The 9109-nt window shown below is 37.5% G+C and overlaps 1 protein-coding gene across 1 annotated transcript in view; it reads left to right on the forward strand.

Annotated features, from left to right (window-relative positions):
- Positions 1–8025: 8025 nt before the first annotated feature.
- Positions 8026–9109, forward strand: part of nlgn3 (neuroligin 3) — a 268431-nt gene continuing 267347 nt past the window's right edge. Inside the window, exon 1 of the mRNA XM_015381581.1 lies at positions 8026–8319. The gene's annotated coding sequence lies outside the window, so the exon portion shown is untranslated. The remainder of the gene's footprint in view (positions 8320–9109) is intronic.

The following is a 9109-nucleotide window of genomic DNA, read 5'->3' on the forward strand; positions in this document are numbered from 1 at the left end:
TGAATCTGCTGCAACTGCAAACCATTTTTCTTTCTTTTTCTTTTTTATTTATTTTTTTTTTTGGTGGGCAGTAAACAGCAGCTAGGATAATACCGCGATCAAATCTTTTTGTGCAGTCCCGGCGCCTCCAAGCGCATCACTGCTCCCCTCAGGACACTGGCTTGTGATATTTCATGGGCATTACGGTGCCATACGTTATGCATAAGTTAGGCTGTCATTGGACATACAGTCTGGAATTGTTATGCATACGCCCAAAATTGAAAAAATACATAGAAAGTTCAGCTTATGCCAATATTTTAGAGATTCTGGGATGCCAGGCATACGCTGTCTAAATTAGCAAGGTGTGACAGGGCCCTCACCATAAGCAATATTTGGTGCACTACTAAAAAATACAAAAACCCACCCTAAAATTCTCCTGACTGGACGGGACACAAGCCTTTTACTCCATCACAGACCTTTTGAGATGATAATTTTCATCCTGCTCATTTTCAGCCACTTGTCAAAATTATTGCACAATAGACATTGATTGTAGTGGTTTTATTAAATTTCTTAATTAAGAGTTTCCCAGGGGGGTATGAAAATGCACAAGATGTGCAGCTTCACAAAGAAAAAACGAATCGCCATCCTTTAATATAGATTTATTATTACAGTTTTTTTTTTCTTTTTTTACAATATCTCTCTGTGTGTGTCAGTGTGTGTGTATAATTGAGTCATTTCCCACTTAGGTCAATGTGTCATTATTAACGGTTCATATAAATGTCAGAAAGGTTGGTAGACTGCTTTGCCATGGACACACGGAGAAACAATGATGAAGATAAATGGTTTAAAAAAAATTTTTTTCATTAAAGCCACAGGCAACAAAAACACCCAGGCAAGATCCAATGTGTACAATTATGAACCTTATTGCTACGTTTGCATATAGTACCCACAGGCTTCCAAATGTCTTGACAACACATAAGAATGATTTTAAAGTATAAGATATCTAAAACTTGCATTGAAAAATGTAAATTAAAATTTTAGATTACCATGTATCATTATTTTTGTGTGTCTATATATAAAAACAAGATCATTAGCCTGGAATTTGATTTATGCCTACTGCTTAGCTTATTTCTTTTTCTGCAAAATAAGCCATTCCATCATTGCCCCATAGGGCAAGGAATCTGTTCTCATATCAAAGTGAAACAAAGAGCTCTGGACGTTGTCCACCAAAACCTTAGAATCACTTTGCTTTCTGTGATAATTCATCAACAATGTAATAAATGTCAGATGAACAGACCTAATACCACTATAAAAAATGCTTCTAAAAAATGGCAGAGAGCTGACCACAGAGAGCTACTTTTTTATTTTTTTACTATTTCCTTGTTAGAGATTGATTCATTGCTGACAATGATCTCATTCAGTCACTGTTGAGCACAGTGCAAGTTTATTGTGACCAAATAGAGTTTAACAAGCAAACAATTTTGGTTTTTTTCTCATCATTAAATGAAATACACTGAAATACCGAAATTAAGAAACAAAACTGTGCAGTCGAAAAACTGAGAAGGAATTTTCAGTCACAAAGGAAGATACCGTGATGGTTCAAAGTGTGGCAATTAAACTAATCATGTTTTTCTTGGGTGGAACAATTAGGCTGTGGGTGAGCTTCAATCAGCTAACCAAAAATTTATTTTTCTCTACTTTGCAGCTTAAATGAACCACATTATCTACAAAATCTCAAGCTATTCTGAGATGAACTGTGCAATCCCAAACACAAGCCACAGGCTCTTTCTGATCAGGTTAGAAACAAATTGATGTGCTATTAATTGTTTTTTCATTTCTGCATCTTAAAAGATGCCGAATTTATAAATGAGGTTTACAATTTTGTCTTAGCAAACTTCTTTTGATGTAACATTATGACTAAAGAGACACAAAGAGGCACTGAAAAGCAATAACTGTATGAGAGCCATTAACAAGTCATTTTTTCTCCTGACTCATGTTTTAGAAAGGTACGTCTAAGTGAAGCATCAAATTTTGAAAGTTCTTGTCTAATGGATGTCATTTGGTGAAACACTGCATTGCCATATAGGTCTCAAATTAGAAACACCTGTTTGTTTCTTTTAAAATAAATTAACACACGTTCTTTTTTTCCTAATTTTAAGTCAGAAACTTTAATTATTATAGGGAAACTTTTTTTTTATTGCCTAAACGACTTACAGGGAAAGGATTCTGGATTCTATTGAGACAAAGTTCGTGCAAACTTTTGTGAACACTTTTCTTCAACATCCAGATTTTTCTTTTCATGACTTAAATAGATCTTTAGACTGGAATTTGATTATATTTCATGCTTAAAAAAAAAACAAAGCAAATAAATATTCCTTAATAGGAATTCCTGGTTGTGTAGCTCCAGTGAAATACTAAACCTAATGATGTTTGTTTTTTTTCTTCTTTCCGGAGTCAAAGTGTGTTCACCTTGAGATAACACTATCATGGCGACATACTGTAAGAAGTAAAACTTCGCTTCTAATATTGAGGACTGTTTCCTTCCAGTTAAAATGACCCTTTATTGATATACAGTCCTGTTCATCAGAATGGCAGTTGTCCTTTTCACTGTTCTGCTGACTCTCTTCTCTTGCTGACCTGTCGAATTTATTTGTCTTTTCCTTCTTGTATCCTTGTCTTGATTGTACCATACTTGACAGATTTGAGCTTTGCTGCCCAATGTTTTGTTCCTTTGTAGCCCTCTACCCTTTTCCCCTTTATTCTTTTCAGTCTGATGCCTTTAGTCACCTTCAAGTATTAGAACCAAATTTCATACCTTTTATTTAATATTAACATATTTTTAGATTACATGTTCAAAATACTTTAATAGTTTTAAGGTGATGGCTTTCAAATATAATTACTGAGTCTTCTGTGTGTAGGCTTAAAGATTATTTTGAAGTATCCTCTCCAGTTGCCTAAGGCTCAGCATTTCTATGTTTGTCACAGGGTTGATATGCCTTAAGAGAGGAAAAGAAAAAAAACCTGTCCTTGTGATGACTGAACTTGCAAAGCTTTAGTATGCACTTCATGTCATGGTGGTGCGGCTCACAAAGAGTAAGGCCAACAGAACCCCCTTTCAGTGGTACCATTTTTTGTTATTCATTTGTATTTTTCCAGCATCTTGCCCAGTCAAAGCAGGCCTCCCACCCTGGTCGGTATTAGATTATCTGCGTCTTTTTTATCTATGATTGGTGTTTGATTTAAAAGTCAAAGGCAAAAAAGCCAATGTCGCATCCACCCCTTGCTGTTCTATAATTACATGATCACTCCACACAAGTGTGGAATAACCCCTTTCATAGACGCAAGTTTTTTGTTCAAGAGAACTAAATAGGTTTTAAATGATTTGAACCAGGAAGGCTACTGTAATTACTGATTCTGTCTGTGTTTAACTCCAAAGATAGATAAAGATCGATACTAAAGTGTATACTACTGAACTCTTACGACATAACTATTTTGTGAGTCATAGATTATTCAAGACACACTTTTTATTCTCTGAAACATTTGAATCTGTTTATAGAATTGAATGATGATTACATTTTGTGGCATATTATATGTTCATGTTAGATTCACCAGAGCAAACAAAGATATTCACTGCTGGTAAAGATGGGTAAAATGTCAAAAAAAAAAAAACAGGAAATAACTGATTCGAATAAAATCCAAGTTACAATATTTAGTGTCATGATTTAATTAAAGGGTCTGCCCCAAAATGCAGAAGACCAAACAGAGAGACCAGGGAAAAGGTTTATTTAGAATATTGAGATGAGTCCAGTGCTGCTCTGAACACTGTCAAACCGGAACTGGAAAGTGAGGGGAAGACACTGCGGTTAGTTCAGGCTCAGTGGGAAATTTGATTCTTTGGCTTAAAGAGGAGGAATAGGTTACAGACTCACATTTCCAGAAAAAGAGGTGTCTTTACTGAATCCAGTCTGTGTGGGATGTTCCAGTGATTGTCTTGTTTGATGGTGGGCTGACGGGGTTTACTCAGTCTGCGGTTGTTCCTTGGTGAACGGAGTAGCTGACTGCCACTCAGATTTCCTGCGGTACTTGAACGTGCTGTGGCGCAGATGAAACCCTTGCTCAGTGTGAAGCTCAAACAACCTCTTGAGGAAAGTGGATCCAAACCTCCTGTTTGGAACCACTGCTCAGTTAGAAGCAAAGTTGATCCTTCCAGAGAGAGATGGTCCGAAAAAAATCCAGTTTGCAGGATAACTTCCTGCCGAGAGGCAAAGAACAAAAACAAGGTTAAGACTCAGGTTGACAAAAACTCAGTTTGACTCAGCAAAACTCAGCTTGGCTAGAGAACCCAAAACTGGCAAAACAAAAATTCAGGTTAGACTCTGCTAAACTCCGCAGGTGTGCAGGGAGGCCCAATGAGGACGGGGCACCACCTGGTTGAGGAGGAAAGGAAACACAAAAACAGACCACACAAACTGGATTCCTGACATTTAGAAGGTCTCCTAAAACTTAAATCAAAACAGGTAAAGAGAATATTTTGTGAATGTATACTTAATGAGGGGATCTAATTATATTCTAACTAACTATTTTTGGGGCTATCAATACAACATGATAAGCATTCTTAATTATCTCAGCACTTCTGCAAAATAGGAAAGACAAAGTTATATGCAATACTTGTAAAACACATCTAACTTCCTAAGATTGAAACATAGCTGCTTGATGACCCATATCCAGACTGAGCAAAAGTTGAAAAGTTTCTGAAGCATTTACAAGCCAGACTATTCAGGAACCCATTTATTTCTTACCACGGGAGGATGTTAAAGGAAGGAAAAAAATCTGCTACATGCAACTCAAAGCCCAAAGCACATATCAACAATACCTCACAGCAATCTTTTCAATGCACATATTTAATAAGTACACTGTATTGCCAAAAGGATTTGCCTACTTAATTATTAGAATCAGATATTTCAATCACTTCCATGGCCATAGGTGTTTAAAACCAAGCATCCAGACTGTTTTAACAAATATCTGTGAAAGAATGGGTTGCTCTCAAAGTGCGTTCACACCGCAAGCAATCTGGACGTCAAAATCACTTAAACGACAAAATGTGTATGCTGGGTCATGAAACAAGAATGTCAACCTTAAAACATCATCTGTACAATCAGTTCATCAGGATTTTGACCCTAAGAAATGCAGTCGCAGTTCTTGAACTGCAATGGCCAGCCTGTGGGGATTTTCAGCCTCCATTCATAGAGGCTTGAATCGAATATAAAGTTTTCTTGAGGGTTGGTTTTTAAAACTACAAGTACCAGTATATACAATTGGATATCTTTTTTCGGGGAGAGAAGGCGACTACTGGTCCGTTTGTTGGTAGGAACACCAAACAGTCCTTCTAGGGCTACATAAAACAGCCTTTTTTTAAAGCCATCTACACACATCTTAAGAGTATCCCTTATTTCATCCTTATATTGTATTATCAATATTATTTTCCCTGTCCTCCATTTTAATAAAAAGATTGCCTGATCCTGACCCGTTCTGCCTTTGAACCTCTGAACCTGCGTGTGCCTGTTCTGATCCGTTTGCCTGACCTTTCTTCAGACTCCTGCTGTATTGTGCCTGTTGACCGAACCTGGAACTGCTTCCTCACACTGACCTGGATTTGCCTTCGGTACCTCTTTGGATCTTCTGGCCTGGGCTCCTGAAACTCTACGACACCGGCTTTGATTTTGCCCTCTGGATTGTCCTGCCTTCCTTCGTCTGCTTGGATCTGAACTCCTGCCAATTTAGCTGTTTTTAAGACTTAAACCTCTGGAACTCTCTGGGCAGCGTTCACCCCGTGTTGTCCAGCTGTAATCCAGCTCTTCCTCTGGGTATGGACCGAACTTTAAGACCAGGTTAGTGACTCACACATTCATAATCATCCTTCGCCAGATTAACGGGGTCACTAACTTGAGTTTTTCTCCTGCAGAGGTTCTTGCCTTAGATACCCTATCTGTTCACTGCAGAGCCGTCATTTTTAAATAAACGCCCTTTGAAATATCTTACTGTCTGTCTGAATACTGAGCCTGTTCTGAGCCTTGACAGTTTTAGTGAACAAGTGTTACCAGGCGACCTTTTGGCTGGCTTTCCGGTAAGAAAATGAAACTATCAGTCAAAGTGAAGGGGAAGTATCAGCAGGTTTATTCAGCTTCACAGCATCAAGCCTCCTATCAAATACAAAATCTCTGCCTTAAACACATTTAAATCAAATATATACATACACATTTACGTTTTGTTTTTTTATGAACATTTTCTAATTTAAATTTACACCCAAACACCATAGAAATCTCACAAAGTATGTGCACCAACCCCCCATATTTTCCATTGTCTCCCACAGAACCTATAAAAGGTGTCTTGACCCCCACAGAAGCATTTGTCCAAACACCCTGGAGAGAACACAGAACAGGTAAGTCACTTTCCTAGCATCACAACACTTCTTCTGCACTCTCTTCCAACAGATTGTACACTAACATATGCTAAAGTTTCTAAACAGTAACAGACAACTACCCAAATTGTTAATGGAGCAGCTGTGCAGAGCCTAGAAGAAAAGGCTACACACCAACTGATGAAATACTCAAATATCAAATAAATCATTTAAAATCCTTGCGCACAAATGATTCTTTATGTGCATATCTATGCTTAAAGTGCAGTGCTAAATAAAGTGTCATAGTGCTAATCAAGCTGCTCTTTTGTCATAAAGTGCAAATGTCTTTAAAGTGATAAAAGTCATTTACATTAAAAAAAAAAGTTCCAGTAGTGAAGACCTCTTTTTTTTATGGAGATTAGGCAAGGCAAGGCAAGGCAAATTTATTTGTGAAGCACAATTCAGTACAGAGACAATGCAAAATGCTTTATATGATTAAAATACAGGAAGATAAAACAGAATCAAAGCAAGTAGGAAAAAATAAAAAATGAATAAAATAAAATAACAAAAATTCAAAAACAAAAAAGAATATTAAAAACAGTTGGGTTAGCATTTGATCAAAAATTTCTCCTTGGGCAGTTGACAATTCCTCAAAACCTTGCCTTTTGTTCTACTACCATAGAACTGCGAAACCTTTCCCATTATCTACAGGTAATTTAACTCTGCCCGATACACACCAATCCTATGGTTCCACAGGTGGAACAAAACCTGAACTGCCTTTCTGCTCCCCAAAAAGAAAAGTTATCTTTTATTTTGTAAAAAATGAATAAAATAAAATCTTTAACATTTTTGTTTATTGCAACATTAAAAGAACCTTATTTTCTTAACAATATCGGAAATAATGAAAAAATCTATATATAAATCTTTATTAAAAAGGTCATTTCTAAAGGCAGCTGGTTGCATTTGATGCTATTTAAGAGTATTAGTTATCTGTGTGGCATACAACTGCACACCACACCTTTCAGATCTTTATTTTTAAGAATAGTTGAAAAACCATCTCATTTTTTCATCACCCGTCACAAATAAAGGCTGTAAATTATATACTGACCATTGTGGTTCTAATGATATCACATGAGAGAAAGTTTATTGGCTTGTGCCAGAAATATGAATATTTATCAGTTTCCTAGAAGCAGTTTATACAGGAAAGCAAGATGAAGAATAAAATTTACTGTTTTACTTATTAGGTACCCGAGTCATCCGCTCAGAATAAAACCCTCCCTGTGCATTCATTAATTTACTCTGGCCCAATAAAAAGAAGCCTCTGTCTTGATTAGATCTGTCATCTTTGTAGAATTTAATCTAAATTCTAAACTTTGCTTCAGCACAGGATTGGTTCTTCTGCAGAAGACACTAAAAAGTGACCCTTTGACTTAATAAAACAAGGTTATATTTGACGAGTTGTCAAAGCAGACAGAGCAGATGGGCAGGGGATAGCTGGGTGGCATAAACCGTCCGCTCCTTTTCATGTATGATGAGTGTGCCCTTGGTTACCTAGTAACTCTCTTTATCAGTCTCCAGTTGGCGCTCCCGCACACGTCCGCACGGGAAAGCGCAGCGCGGTCCCGCGGTGCGCGCGTAGAGAGGAGTCAAGGCGAAAGCGTCAAAACGCACCAGGACTTGGAGGGGAGCTTCCCGCTGGAGTAAAAATAATATGAACATTGCCTTAATGGCAGGGGAATCCGTGAATTTTAGAGAAGGATAATGAGGGCCGTGTTCGCTCCGCAAGAAGGTTATTCCCTAAAAACATAAGCTTTACAGAATTCCAAGGATATTTGGAGTACACACTCTACAACTGCAAGTGAAGACTCCGAGACGGACAATCAGTCCCGGCTTCTTTTTAATTCTAAGAAAGACATGGGGAAATGTTCACCTTGGAAAAGCAGGTGAGTCATTTCATATATACTTTGTGGTGTCTGCGTGCAGAGCTGAGCCAGTCAGGATGATGCGGGGAGAGATTGGTACTCGCATTTAAATATATTACTTTTTTTTTTCTCTCTTTCTGTAAGAGTTTGGTCACAAAGCAACATAAAATCTGCCTCGCAGCCAAAGCACGGACAGTCTATAAACGCTGGCTTATCAGAGTTTTCCATGTTAGAAACAGGATTTATTTTGTTCTTTTTACTGATGCCCTAAATGCAGCTTTTACCCAGATGTTCGTATGTTACTTGACTCACGGCGCGCTCACAGCGTCGATGCGGTAAATTCAATGCTCTGTGGTGGAAATGTGGAGGGCACTTGTTACTTGGGCATAAACGCAAAGACATCTTCTGCGGGAGATGAAGCGATGACGCGCTGGCTCCCTGTCATTGCTCTGCCTAAGAAATCTAACCTAGGACCCACTTGAGTAGTTAAAGACAAATTTGCAAATAAAATTTCGGGGATTCGATTTCAGTTTGCAGAAGTATTCTGTTGCCTTTCTGCAACACAAGTAAGGTGAGATCCAGCCTGACCCTAATATATATATATATATATATTTGCAGAGAGCTTTGCATATTTAATTTGTATCTGCATAGTATGTATTTTGCAGAACTCATCTCTAAACTAAATTGATAATTTCAGCTTGTTCAATCCCTGACCTTTAAATGCTGCTCCTAAATGCTGCACAACTTGCTCTGCAGAGGAGCTTATTAATCAATATATATATATATATATATATATATATATATATATATA

The sequence above is a fragment of the Cyprinodon variegatus genome, unplaced genomic scaffold (assembly GCF_000732505.1).
Source record: "Cyprinodon variegatus isolate N-32 unplaced genomic scaffold, C_variegatus-1.0 Scaffold236, whole genome shotgun sequence".
Taxonomy (NCBI): Eukaryota; Metazoa; Chordata; class Actinopteri; order Cyprinodontiformes; family Cyprinodontidae; genus Cyprinodon; species Cyprinodon variegatus.